This window comes from Lepus europaeus, chromosome X (genome assembly GCF_033115175.1).
Source record: "Lepus europaeus isolate LE1 chromosome X, mLepTim1.pri, whole genome shotgun sequence".
Lineage (NCBI taxonomy): Eukaryota > Metazoa > Chordata > Mammalia > Lagomorpha > Leporidae > Lepus > Lepus europaeus.
Window position 1 is genome coordinate 34,838,513 of NC_084850.1, and position 11,755 is coordinate 34,850,267.

The 11,755-nt window shown below is 36.4% G+C and overlaps 1 pseudogene; it reads left to right on the plus strand.

Moving 5' to 3' along the window:
* Positions 1–10,476, plus strand: part of LOC133752550 (large ribosomal subunit protein eL34-like) — a 29,380-nt pseudogene extending 18,904 nt beyond the window's left edge.
* The last annotated feature ends 1,279 nt before the right edge of the window (positions 10,477–11,755 follow it).

Consider the following 11,755-nt stretch of genomic DNA (forward strand, 5'->3'; position numbering starts at 1 on the left):
TTTAAAATTACTTTATTGAACTATGATTGATATTATTTACAAAGCCATGATACGGAAACAACACAAATGCCCATTAATGGATGAGTGGATAACAAAAAGAGATTTTAAAAATGGAAAATCATTCTCCCTCAAAAATGAAGAAAACCTTGCCATTTCAGACAGTATTTATGAAAGTGCATTCTATTTAGCATTATTTGGCCACCATGGACATATTTATTTATTTCTCTCCCTGATTTGGGAAATTTTCTGTCACTATTTTCTTCAATAAGCTTCTACTACTTTATTTCTTTCTTCACCTTCTAGAATTAACATATTCATAGCTTAATTTTATACTGGGACATAAGGCTAGTATGCTTTGCTATTTTTTTTTATCATTTTCTTTTAATTCCACTGAGTCATTTCAAATGACATGTCTCTGAACTCTCTATTTGTTCTTCTTTTGTAATTTTTATGCATTTATTTTCACTTATTTTGAAGAGAAGATAAAGAAAGATAGCTTCAATCTGCTGGTACACTCCCCAAATGCTCACCATAGCCAGGGTTGGACCAGGCCAAAGTCAGAATCCCAGAACTCCATCTGGGTCTCCCAGGTGGGTAGCAGGACTCAAGTACTTGAGCCATCATTTGATGCCACTCAGGATGTCATTAGCAGGAAGGTAGATCAGGAGCAGAGTAGTCACTACTCAATTCACTCACTCCAATATGGGATGCAGACAAACCAAGCAGTGACTTAACCTGCCATACAAAACACCCAACCCTGACTGTCCTAATCAAGCCTGATGTTGCAGTTCATTATTTAATTTTTCAGATTACTCATTGTGTTCTTCAGTGCCAGAATCTGTTTTTTAAGGTTTATAATTGTTTACTTTGTAATTTTGTTCATTTTAACTGATTTTTTAAATTTCATTTACTTTTAACTTTAATAAATATAAATTTCCAAAGTACAGCTTTTGGATTATATTGTCTTTTCCCCCATAACCTCCCTTCCACCTGCAACCATCCCATCTCCCACTCCCTTTCCCATGCCATACACATCAAGATTCATTTTCAATTATCTTTATATACAGTCTACTTTGTTTGATATTAGGATGGATACATCAGCTCTTTTTTTTCGTTTCTGTTAGCATGAAATCTCTTTTTCCATCCTTTCACTTTCAGTTTGCAAGCATCTTTGATGGTGAGTTGTGTTTCTTGTATGCAGCAAGAAGATGGGTCTTGTTTTTTAATCCATTCAGCCATTCTATATCTTTTAACTGGAGAGTTGAGAGTATTTACATTCAAGGTGACTATTTTTTTTTCTTCTGAGTAATTCATTCAATTTTTAAACTTCTATTTAATAAATATAAATTTCCAAAGTACAGTTTATGGATTACAATGGCTTCCCCCCCATAACCTCCCTCCGACCCACAACCATCCCATATCCTGCTCCCTCTCCCATCCCATACACATCAATTCATTTTCAATTATCTTTATATACAGAAGATCAATTTAGTATAACTAAGTAAAGATTTCAACAGTTTGCACCAACACAAAAACACAAAGTGTAAAGTACTGTTTAAGTAATAGTTATACCATTAATTCACACATTAAGGACAGAGATCCTACATGGGGAGTAAGTGCACAGTGACTCCTTTTGTTGAATAACAATTTGACACTATTATTTATGGCAGCAATCACCCGAGGCTCTTGTCATGAGCTGCCAAGGCTATGGAAGCCTTTTGAGTTTGTCAAATACGATCTAATTTAGACAAGGCCATAGTCAAAGTGGAAGTTCTCTCCTCCCTTCAGAGAAAGGTACCACCTTCCTGGATGGCCCGTTCTATCTGCTAGGATATCTATCATTCATAGAGATCTTTCATTTAGGTCTTTTTTTTTTTTTGCCAGAATGTCTTGGTTTTCCATGCCTCGTGGGCTCTTCAGCCAGACCCGAATGCCTTAAGGGCTGATTCTGAGGGCAGAATGCTGTTTAGGACATCTGCCCTTCTATGAGTATGTTGTGTATCCCACTTTCCATGCTGGATCGTTCTCTCCTTTTTAACTATATGTTAGCATTAGCAGACACTAGTTTTGTTTATGTGGTAACTTAGGCACTTAGTCATATCATTATGATCAATTATGAACTGAAAGTGATCACTTTGACTAGTGAGATGACATTGGTACATGCCACCTTGATGGGATTGTATTGGAATCCCCTAGTGTGTTTCTAACTCTACCGTTTGGGGCAAGTCCAATTTGAGCATGTGCCGAACTGTTCATCACCTCCTTCTCTTATTCCCCCTCTTATGTTTAACAGGGGTCACTTTTCAGTAAAATTTAAACATCTACGAATAATTGTGTGTTAATTACAGAGTTCAACCACTAGTATTAAGTAGAACAAAAAATATTAAAAGGGATAAATTATTAACTTGTCCCTCGACAATCAGGATAAGGGCTGATCAAGTCATTGTTTCTCAAAGTGTCCATTTCATTTCAGCAGGTTTCCTTTTAGGAGCACAGTTAGTTGTCACTGATGAGGGAGAACATATGATATTTGTCCCTTTGGGACTGGCTTATTTCACTCAGTATCATTCATTTTGTTGCAATGACCAGATTTCATTTTTCTTACTGCTGACTATATTCTATAGAGTACATATCTCATAATTTCTTTATCCAGTCTTTTCTTGATGTGCATTTAGGTTGACTCCATGTCTTAGCTATTGTGAATTGAGCTGCAATAAACATTGAGGTGCAGACAGCTTTTTTGTTTGCCAATTTAATTTCCTTTGGGTAAATTTCTAGGAGTGGGATGGCAGGGTTGTATGGTAGGGTTATATTCAGGTTTCTGAGGAATCTCCAAACTGACTTCCACAGTGGCTTTACCAGTTTGCATTCCCACTAACAGTGGGGTAGTGTCCCTTTTTCCCCACATTCTTGCCAGCATCTGTTGTTGGTAGATTTCTGTATGTGAGCCATTCTAACTGGCGTGAGGTGAAACCTCATTGTGGTTTTCATTTGCATTTCCCTGATTTCTAGCAATCCTGAACATTTTTTTCATGTTTCTGTTGGCAATTTGGATTTCCTCTTTGGAAAATACCTATTGAGTCCTTGGCCATCTCTCAGGTGGGTTATTCGTTTTGTTGTTTTGGAGTTTCTTGATCTCTTTGTAGATTCTGGTTATCAATCCTTTATCTGTTGCATAGTTTGCAAATATTTTTTCCCATTCTGTTGGTTGCCTCTTCACTTTCCTGATTGTTTCTTTTTCAGTACAGAAACTTCTCAATTTGATGTAATCCCAATTGTTCATTTTGCTTTGACTGCCTGTGTCTCCAGTGTCTTTTCCAAGAAATCTTTGCCTCAGAAACCTGAATATAGCCCTATCATACAACCCAGCCCTCCCATTCCTTGGAATTTACCCAAAGGAAATTAAATTGGCAAACAAAAGAGCTGTCTGCACCTCAATGTTTATTGCAGCTCAATTCACAATAGCTAAGACCTGGAATCAACCAGCTTTTCATGTGGCTGATCTTTTGTAATGTTTTTTGGATTCAATTCTGTTGATTTCTGCTCTAATGTTAATTATTTCTCTTCTCCTACTAGTTTTGTGTCTAGTTTGCTGCAGTTTTTCTGGATCCTTGACATGCATTGAAAGCTCATTTATTTGGCGCCTTTCCAATTTCTTGATGTAGGCATCTATTGCTGTCAACTTTCATCTCAACACTGCTTTTGCTGTATCCAATAGTTTTGATATGTTGTGCTGTTATCCTCATTTACTTCCAGAAAGTTTTTGATTTCTCTTTTGATTTCTTCTATGACCCAGTGTTCATTCAGGAGCATGTTGTTCACTCTCCATGTGTTTGCATATGCTTAGGGATTCCTGAGTTGCTAATTTCCAGTTTCATTCCACTGTGGTCTGAGAAGCTGCATGGTATGATTGCAATTCTTTTGAATTTGTTGAGACTTGCTTTATGGCCTAGTATGTGGTCAATCGTAGAGTATGTTCCATGCACTGCTGAGAACAATGTAAATTCTTTAGATGTAGGATTGAAAGTTTGGTAGATATCTGCTATATCCATTGGGGCTTTAGTGTTGATTAAATCTGATGTTTCCTTGTTGATCTTCTGTCTTGTTGATCTGTGTATTGCTGAAAATAGAGTATTGAGGTCCCCCAATACTGTTGTATTCGAGTCTAAGTCTCCCTTTAAGTTCCTTAGCATATCTTTTAAATAAAACCATGCCCTGTAATTAGGTGCATATACGTTTATAATAGTTACATCTTCCTGTTGAATTGATACCTTAATCATTATATAGTGCCCCTCTTTGTCTCTTAACAATCTTTGTGTTAAAGTTTATTTTGTCTGATATTAAGATGGCTATGCCAGCTCATTTTTGGTTTCTGTTGGCATGGAATATCTTTTGCCAACCTTTCACTTTCAGTCTGTATGCATCTTTGTTGGAAAGATGTGCTTCTTGTAAGCAGCAAATAGATGGGTTTTGCTTTCTAACCCATTCAGCCAGTCTGTGTCTTTTAACTGGAGAGTTGAGGCCACTAACATTCATTGGGACTATTGATAAGTAGTGACTTTGCCTGCCATTTCCCCGAAGATATTTTCTAATATATGCTTGGAACTTCCTGTGATCTTTTACAGGGAGGTTTCTTCCCTTACCTTCTTTCATATTAATGGCTGTGTTTCTGTGTTTCTGTGTGTAACACACCTTTAAGCATCTTTTGCTGGGCTGGATGAGTGGCGACAAATTCTTTCAATTTCTGTTTGCTATGAAAGGTCTTTATTTCACCTTCATTCACAAATGAGAGCTTTGCAAGATATAATATTCTGGGCTGGCTGTTCATTTCTCTTAGTACCTGGGCTATGTCTCACCATTCCCTCCTAGCCTGTAGGGTTTCTGATGAGAAGTCTGCTGTGAGTCTAATTGGAGATCCTCTGAGAGTAATCTGACGTTTCTCTAGCACATTTTATAATCTTTTCTTTATGTTTCACTGTGGTGAGTTTGATTACAACATGTCGTGGTGAGGATCTCTTTTGATCATGTTTATTGGTGTTCTATGTGCTTCCTGTACTTGGATGTCTCTGTCCTTCTCCAAACCCAGGAAGTTTTCTGCTAGTATCTCACTAAAAAGGCCTTCTAATCTTTCTCTCTCTCTCCATGCATTCAGGAACTCCTAGAACCCGGATGTTGAGTTTTTTAATAGTATCCTGTAGATTCCTGACAATATTTTTTAGATTTCTAATTTTCTCTTCTTTTCTTTGGTTTGACTGTATACTTTCCTGTGTTCTGTCTTCTAAGTCTGAAATTCTCTCTTCTGTCTCACTGATTCTGTTTTTAAAGCTCTCTAATGAGTTTGTCATTGGTTCTATTGAATTCTTCATTTCATTTTGATTTCTCATCACATATTGATTTCTAATATCACAATTTCATGTTCTACTAAATTCCTCATTTCATTTTGATTCCTCCTTAAGATTTCATTTTCATGAAAGAGATTTTCTGTCCTGTCCAGTATGGATTTCTGTAGTTAATGAATTTGTTTTTGAGAATTTCTGGATGTTCTTATCATAAATTTTTTGAAATCTGTATCTTGCATTTCTTCTACCTCATCATCTTCATAATCTTGGATTGGAGTGTCATGTTCATTAGGGGGCGTCATTATGTCTTCCTTGTACTTATTTCCTCGGTTTCTGCATTTGTTGCTTGGCATTGTGGAGATATTCTTTGGTTTCTTCTTCTTCTTTTTTTTTTCCCTCACTGTGGTGGCTTTTCTTGTTATACCATGACTCTACATTAAGTGGACTGTCTGCTTTTGGTGAATCTCTAGAGGCTTGTGGTGGGTGTGACTTGAGAGCTCTTTTCAGTTCTTCAGGGTTAAGGGTGTGCCAAAAGTGACCCACGTTTGGCATGGTAAATCTCTCTCTCTTTTGTTTTTATTCAGAAGGGAAGTAATTCCGCTCAGCTGAGCTTTTCTCCTTGATGGGAATCATTGCCTGAGTGCTAGCCCCAGTGGGTATAATATTTGTCTGCTCTGTCCCAAGGACCACACAAAGGATCTGTGCGTTCCTCAGTGTAAGCTCAGATTCCCCTGCAATGTCTCCCAATGGGTTGCCAAGGTTACCAAGTTTGTGGAATCTCCCACCAAGACTACTCATGTCTCAGCCACACCGTGAGTTCTCCCACACACCCTCAGCATCCTCAGTTTTTTTTTTTTTTTTCACAGTCCCAGTTCATAGGCTCCACACATTCACTATTCATTAGGTCTTAACCTCCTGTTATTTCTCCCCACCAGAGTCAGGTTTTTCTGCTTCATTGAGGGTGGGAAAAGCCCTGAGCTGGCGCAGCTGTTACATATGTCCACAATGGCGCCATATATATTGTTTTCCCCACCTTTTTAAGGTGAGTGGAGAGAGAAAATTGTGTCCGTACCAGTCCCTTTTATTTTTTTTTCCTCTCTTCTAGTTATAAGAGAAAAGGAAACCAACACAAAAATATAAAATTGGTCACATGACAAGCATTTGGCTTAGCAATTCAGATGCCACTTGGGATACCCACATGCCATAGCAGAGCAAATTTTTTCAAGTCCCACCTCTACCCTCAATTTGATCTTTCTGATAATGTACACTCTGGGAAGCAGGAGATGATGGCTCAAATAATTAGGTTCCTGCTACTCATGTGGGAAACCTGGATTGAGGTCCCAGCTCACAGCTTTGTCTTGGCCCAACCCTAGCTATTAAAAATATTTGAAGGTTTTGGGGAGTGAACCAGTAGATAGGAATGCATATTTTTCATTCTCTCTCTCTCTCTCTGTCTCTCTGTCTCTCTCTCTCTCATAGATAAAATAAATAAAAATATTTTAAAAATTAGGGCATAGGCAGAGATATTCATGAAAACACACACACACACACACACACACACACACACACATATATATATATATATATATAGAGAGAGAGAGAGGCAGGAAAAAATGCAATGAATACAAAATTAACAAATTGAAGATTTCCTCTCCAAAGCAGGCTGACTTAATTGCTAGGAATTTTGTTCAAAATCAAAATCACAGAAGGCTGAATTTCTATACACAGTTTGAAGCTTATTATCTCATGAAATTTTATAATCACTCATTAGGTCTCCTGAAAAGTGTCTAATTTAGTTCAAAGTAAGTCAAATTATATTGGACCTTCTGGTCTATAAACTTTAAATTGATTAGAGCTTAGCCTTAATAACCAGTGATAAAATTTATAAAAATAAATATTTTATACTAATCCTCAATAATATTCATTTCAAGTGACACAAAAGAATTTCAAATGAAGCCCAAATATGTTCAGGACCTATATTTATTTTTCTTTCTGAATGAATTCCTAAATAAATTTTGTTTGAAATATGAAGAATTTTTTTTCAATTTTAACATTCCTGGATTTTAATGGAAGAAACAGATTTTTTAATATACCATTACTCTTAGCTCAATATAAATAAATCTGCATAACAAAATCACCTTATTTATAATTCCATTTCAAATAGAACTTATCAGGTATTACACCTCAAACCACACAAGATAGAGATGACGTTGGCATATGAGAATTCAATTATAGAAATTGTAATGCCAAATCTCCCAAGCTAAGCACCCAGTAAAGGTGATAGAATTTTTTGTTGTTTTTGTTATTTAATTTTGTTCAGGATATCCTACACCAAAAGAAAAGAAATGAGAGGGGAGGGGAGAATGGGAGAGGATAAGGAAGAAATGTTAATTAAGTGCAAAGGAGGCAGGAACACTGTGAAATAGGTCATAGAAGAAATAAATACCTAAAAACATGTCTTCTTCAAATATTTGTTAGTCATTTTGGCCTAGACTCCAAAGAATATCACCTTGAATGTCTAAAACCTCAAAAATTTATTTAACCTACATTGCACAAATATTTAAGGTAGCCAAGAGACATCAGAAGAAGCTGGGTTAATTCTTGTATATTTTTATAAATAGATCTATGTTCCATTATTCTATTTTTCAGTTATATCTGTTTTTGTCATAGTCACATAAACTTAGTTATAATGTTTTAAAATAAATTATCTTCATACCAGTTGTTGATGCCTGCTTGCTTATTCATCTCACAAATAATGCAAGCAGTCAGGCCACATCTGAACTTTCTGGGTTGCCTGATATGACCAGATCTGCTTAAAAAAAGGGTGAAACATTCTCCTACATTCAGGATCGGTTCTGTCCAGCTCAATATGAAAACTAGAAGAAGATATTGATTAGTCGCCTGCTAGATTACACTGGTTATATACAGTTCTAGGTACACAAATAAAAGAATTCATTTTACCACATCCCAAACTCCAATGGCAATTTCATCATCATTATCAATATTTTCCAATTTATGTTTCTTTCTCTTTCAATACAGACCCAGGAAATATTTCTTCAGTAGCAATTATCTACCAAAAATGGTAATAAGAAGGGTTATAGTAAAATGCTAGGAAGGAATTGGCATTTGGCCAAGAATGGTACTGGTAAACAAAATACCCTTTTGCGCTCTCCATCTGGAACATGGATTTTATATTTAATGCTACATTTTTATATTCTTTGCAGAACTTCCCACCTCTCTTTCTTTCTCTGTATTAGGGATCCTTCAACTAGGCTTCAAGAGCACCCTTCATTTTTATCTAACCATTCCTATTTTTACAGAAATTATTCCTAAATTATGAAATTAAGTTATAAGTGAATGTATCTATTTCTGTCTCATTCACCATCCTTGTATCTGACATGTAACATAATTTTAGCACATATTTGCCATTGTGGGCTGCAGCATTTTACATAATTCCTGAAACAATAAGTATTTATCATAGAAATGAATAAATAATGATTGAACAAAAACGCTTTATGCCCAATACCTGATAGCCTTTTCAAAACCAATCTTGCTTAACATAATCCAGCATTATTAAGAGATGAATAAAGAATGGATTTGTCTTTATTCACTACAACTGATATGCCAGGCACAGGGCAAGTAACTTTACTGGCAAAATTTACTTTATCCTAAACTTACACCTCCTATGGCAGGTGATTATTATTATTTTACAGATAGAAAATCAACTAAGAAATACAAGAATTTTTTGTGTATTTTATTTCGTTCTGCAATTCACTCGATGTTTTTCTACCTGTGTAATGATAATTGCAGTAAACAGATTCAGTTATTTTAAAAAGTGATGACATAAATTAGAAAAAGAATGTATCAATATAATAATAACAATTGTGCCAATCATTGTGCTAAGCATTTTAGAAGCATAAACTCTATAGGATCCCAAAATGACCATGGAAAATACTGACTTTATTTTACAGGTGAAGAGAGCAAGACTCTGAGAACTCAAGTAACTTCCCTAACATCATGCAGTTACGAAGTACTTGGTGAAGCTAAGATTCAAAACTATGTCAGATTTATTTGAAAGCTGGAGCTAGAATGTACATTATTATCTGCATCTTTTTAAATAATCCTTAAAATTCTAGTTATTGAGATATATCTTTTAAAACAGCTTTATTTAAATTTATTTCATATACTATACTAATCATACCTGGTATATGAATTAAATCCCAATCATTTTTAATATATTTATCAGGTTTTTGCAATCATCATTATAATCTAGCTTTATTACACTTCTGCTCACAACCCCTGCCCCCCCAGAAAAGTCCATTTCCATTATCAGTCCCACCCAAGCATCTTTTATTTCTATTCCATGGTAAATCGCAGGGATATCATTTGCCCTGAAAACAAATGACTTTAAGGACCGGCGCTATGGCTTAGTAGGCTAAGACTCTGGCATCCCATATGGGTGCTGGTCCATGTCCCGTTTGCTCCTCTTCTGAACCAGCTCCCTGCTGATGATCTGAAAAATCAGCTGAAGATGGTCTAAGTCCTTGGAGCCTTACACTAATGTGGGTGACCCAGAAGAAGCTCCTGGCTCCTGGCTTTGGGTGGGCCCAGCTCCAGCCATTACAGCCATTTGGGGAGTGAACCAGCAAATGGAAAACCTTTTTCTTTGTCTCTCCCTCTCTCTGCCTAAGGCTCTACCTCTCAAATAAATAAATATTAAAAAATCAACTAAAAAACAAATGAATTTCTTCCTGTTCTGGGATGGTGCTTAGAGGCAGCCACAGTGGTCCAGCGTTTGACATATCACCGGAGGCTCTCCTACAATACAGCCTCCAACAAAACCAGACTGTCCCAAACTCCTGGTAACAGAATTGTTTACCTTTACACTAAGAAGGTTGGGAAAGCACCAAAATCTGCATGTGGTGTGTGCCGAGGAAGACTTAGTGGGGTTCGCGCTGTGAGACCTAAAGTCCTGATGAGATTGTCTAAAACGAAAAAACATGTCATCAGGGCCTAAGGTGGTTCCATGTGTGCTAAATGTGTCTGTGACAGGATCAAGCATGCTTTCCTTATTGAGGAGCAGAAAATTGTTGTGAAAGTGTTGAAGGCACAAGCACTGAGTCAGAAAGCTAAATAAAAAACATGAAACTTTTGTATCCCGCTTCCCATGTTGGATCTTTCTCTCCCTTTTTGATTCTATCAGTTAGTATTAGCAGATACACAGCAGACTCATAGAATGGCAGATGTCCTAAACAACACTCTGGCCTCAGAATCAGCCCTCAAGGCATTCGGATCTGGTGGAAGAGCCCATGAGAGTATAGCAGGCATGGAAAGCCAAGATATCATGGAAAAAAAAAGACCTAAATGAATGATCTTTGTGAGTGAGATCCCAGTGGAAAGAACGGGGCCATCAAAGAAGGAGGTACCCTTCTCCGAAGGGAGGAGAGAACTTCCACTTTGACTATGACCCTATCGGAATAAGATCAAAGTCAGCAAACTCTAAAGGCTTCCATAGCCCTGGCAACTCATGACTAGAGCCTAGGGAGATTACTGACGCCATGAACATGAGTGTCAAATTGTTAAATCAGCAACAGGAGTCACTGTGTACTTACATCCCATGTGGGATCTGTCCCTAATGTGTCGTCTAAAGCCAAGTGATGCTATAACTAGTACTGAAACAGTATTTTTATACTTTGCGTTTCTGTGTGGGCACAAACTGATGAGGTCTTTACTAATTATATACTGAAGTGATCTTCTGTATATAGAGAATTGGAAATGAAAAAAAAAAAACCAACCTGGTGTTAAAATGGAAATGGCATAGAAAATTAATTAATTTGAAAAAAAAATTATGTAGGATCTCTGTCTTTAATGTGCTGTACATTGCTATTTAATGCTATAATTAGTAATCCAATGGTAGCTTTTTCACTTTATGTTGCTATATGGGCAAAATGTTGAAATCTTTACCTAATATATACTAAACTGATCTTCTGTATACAAAGAGAATTGAAAATGAATCTTTACATGAATGGAAGGGGAAAGGGAGCGGGAAAGGGGAGGGTTGCGGGCGGGAGGGAAGTTATGGGAGGGGGGAAGCCATTGTAACCCATAAGCTATACTTTGGAAATTTATATTCATTAAATAAAAGTTTAATAAAAAAAAGAAAAAGAAAAAAACATGAAACTTTTGAGTAATTAAAAATAAAAAAACAAACGAATTTATAATATTTATAGTATATATTGGGAAGAATAACATTGATATACATACTTTCTCTACCCTTATTGTTTTACTATCACATGCCATATATATACTTTACAAGAATATCATTCATCTCCTAGAGAAAGAATAATGGTGGGACAGTAAATACACATGCTGATGCTTTCTTACATAACTCCTACTATAATATATGTAGTTGGGCC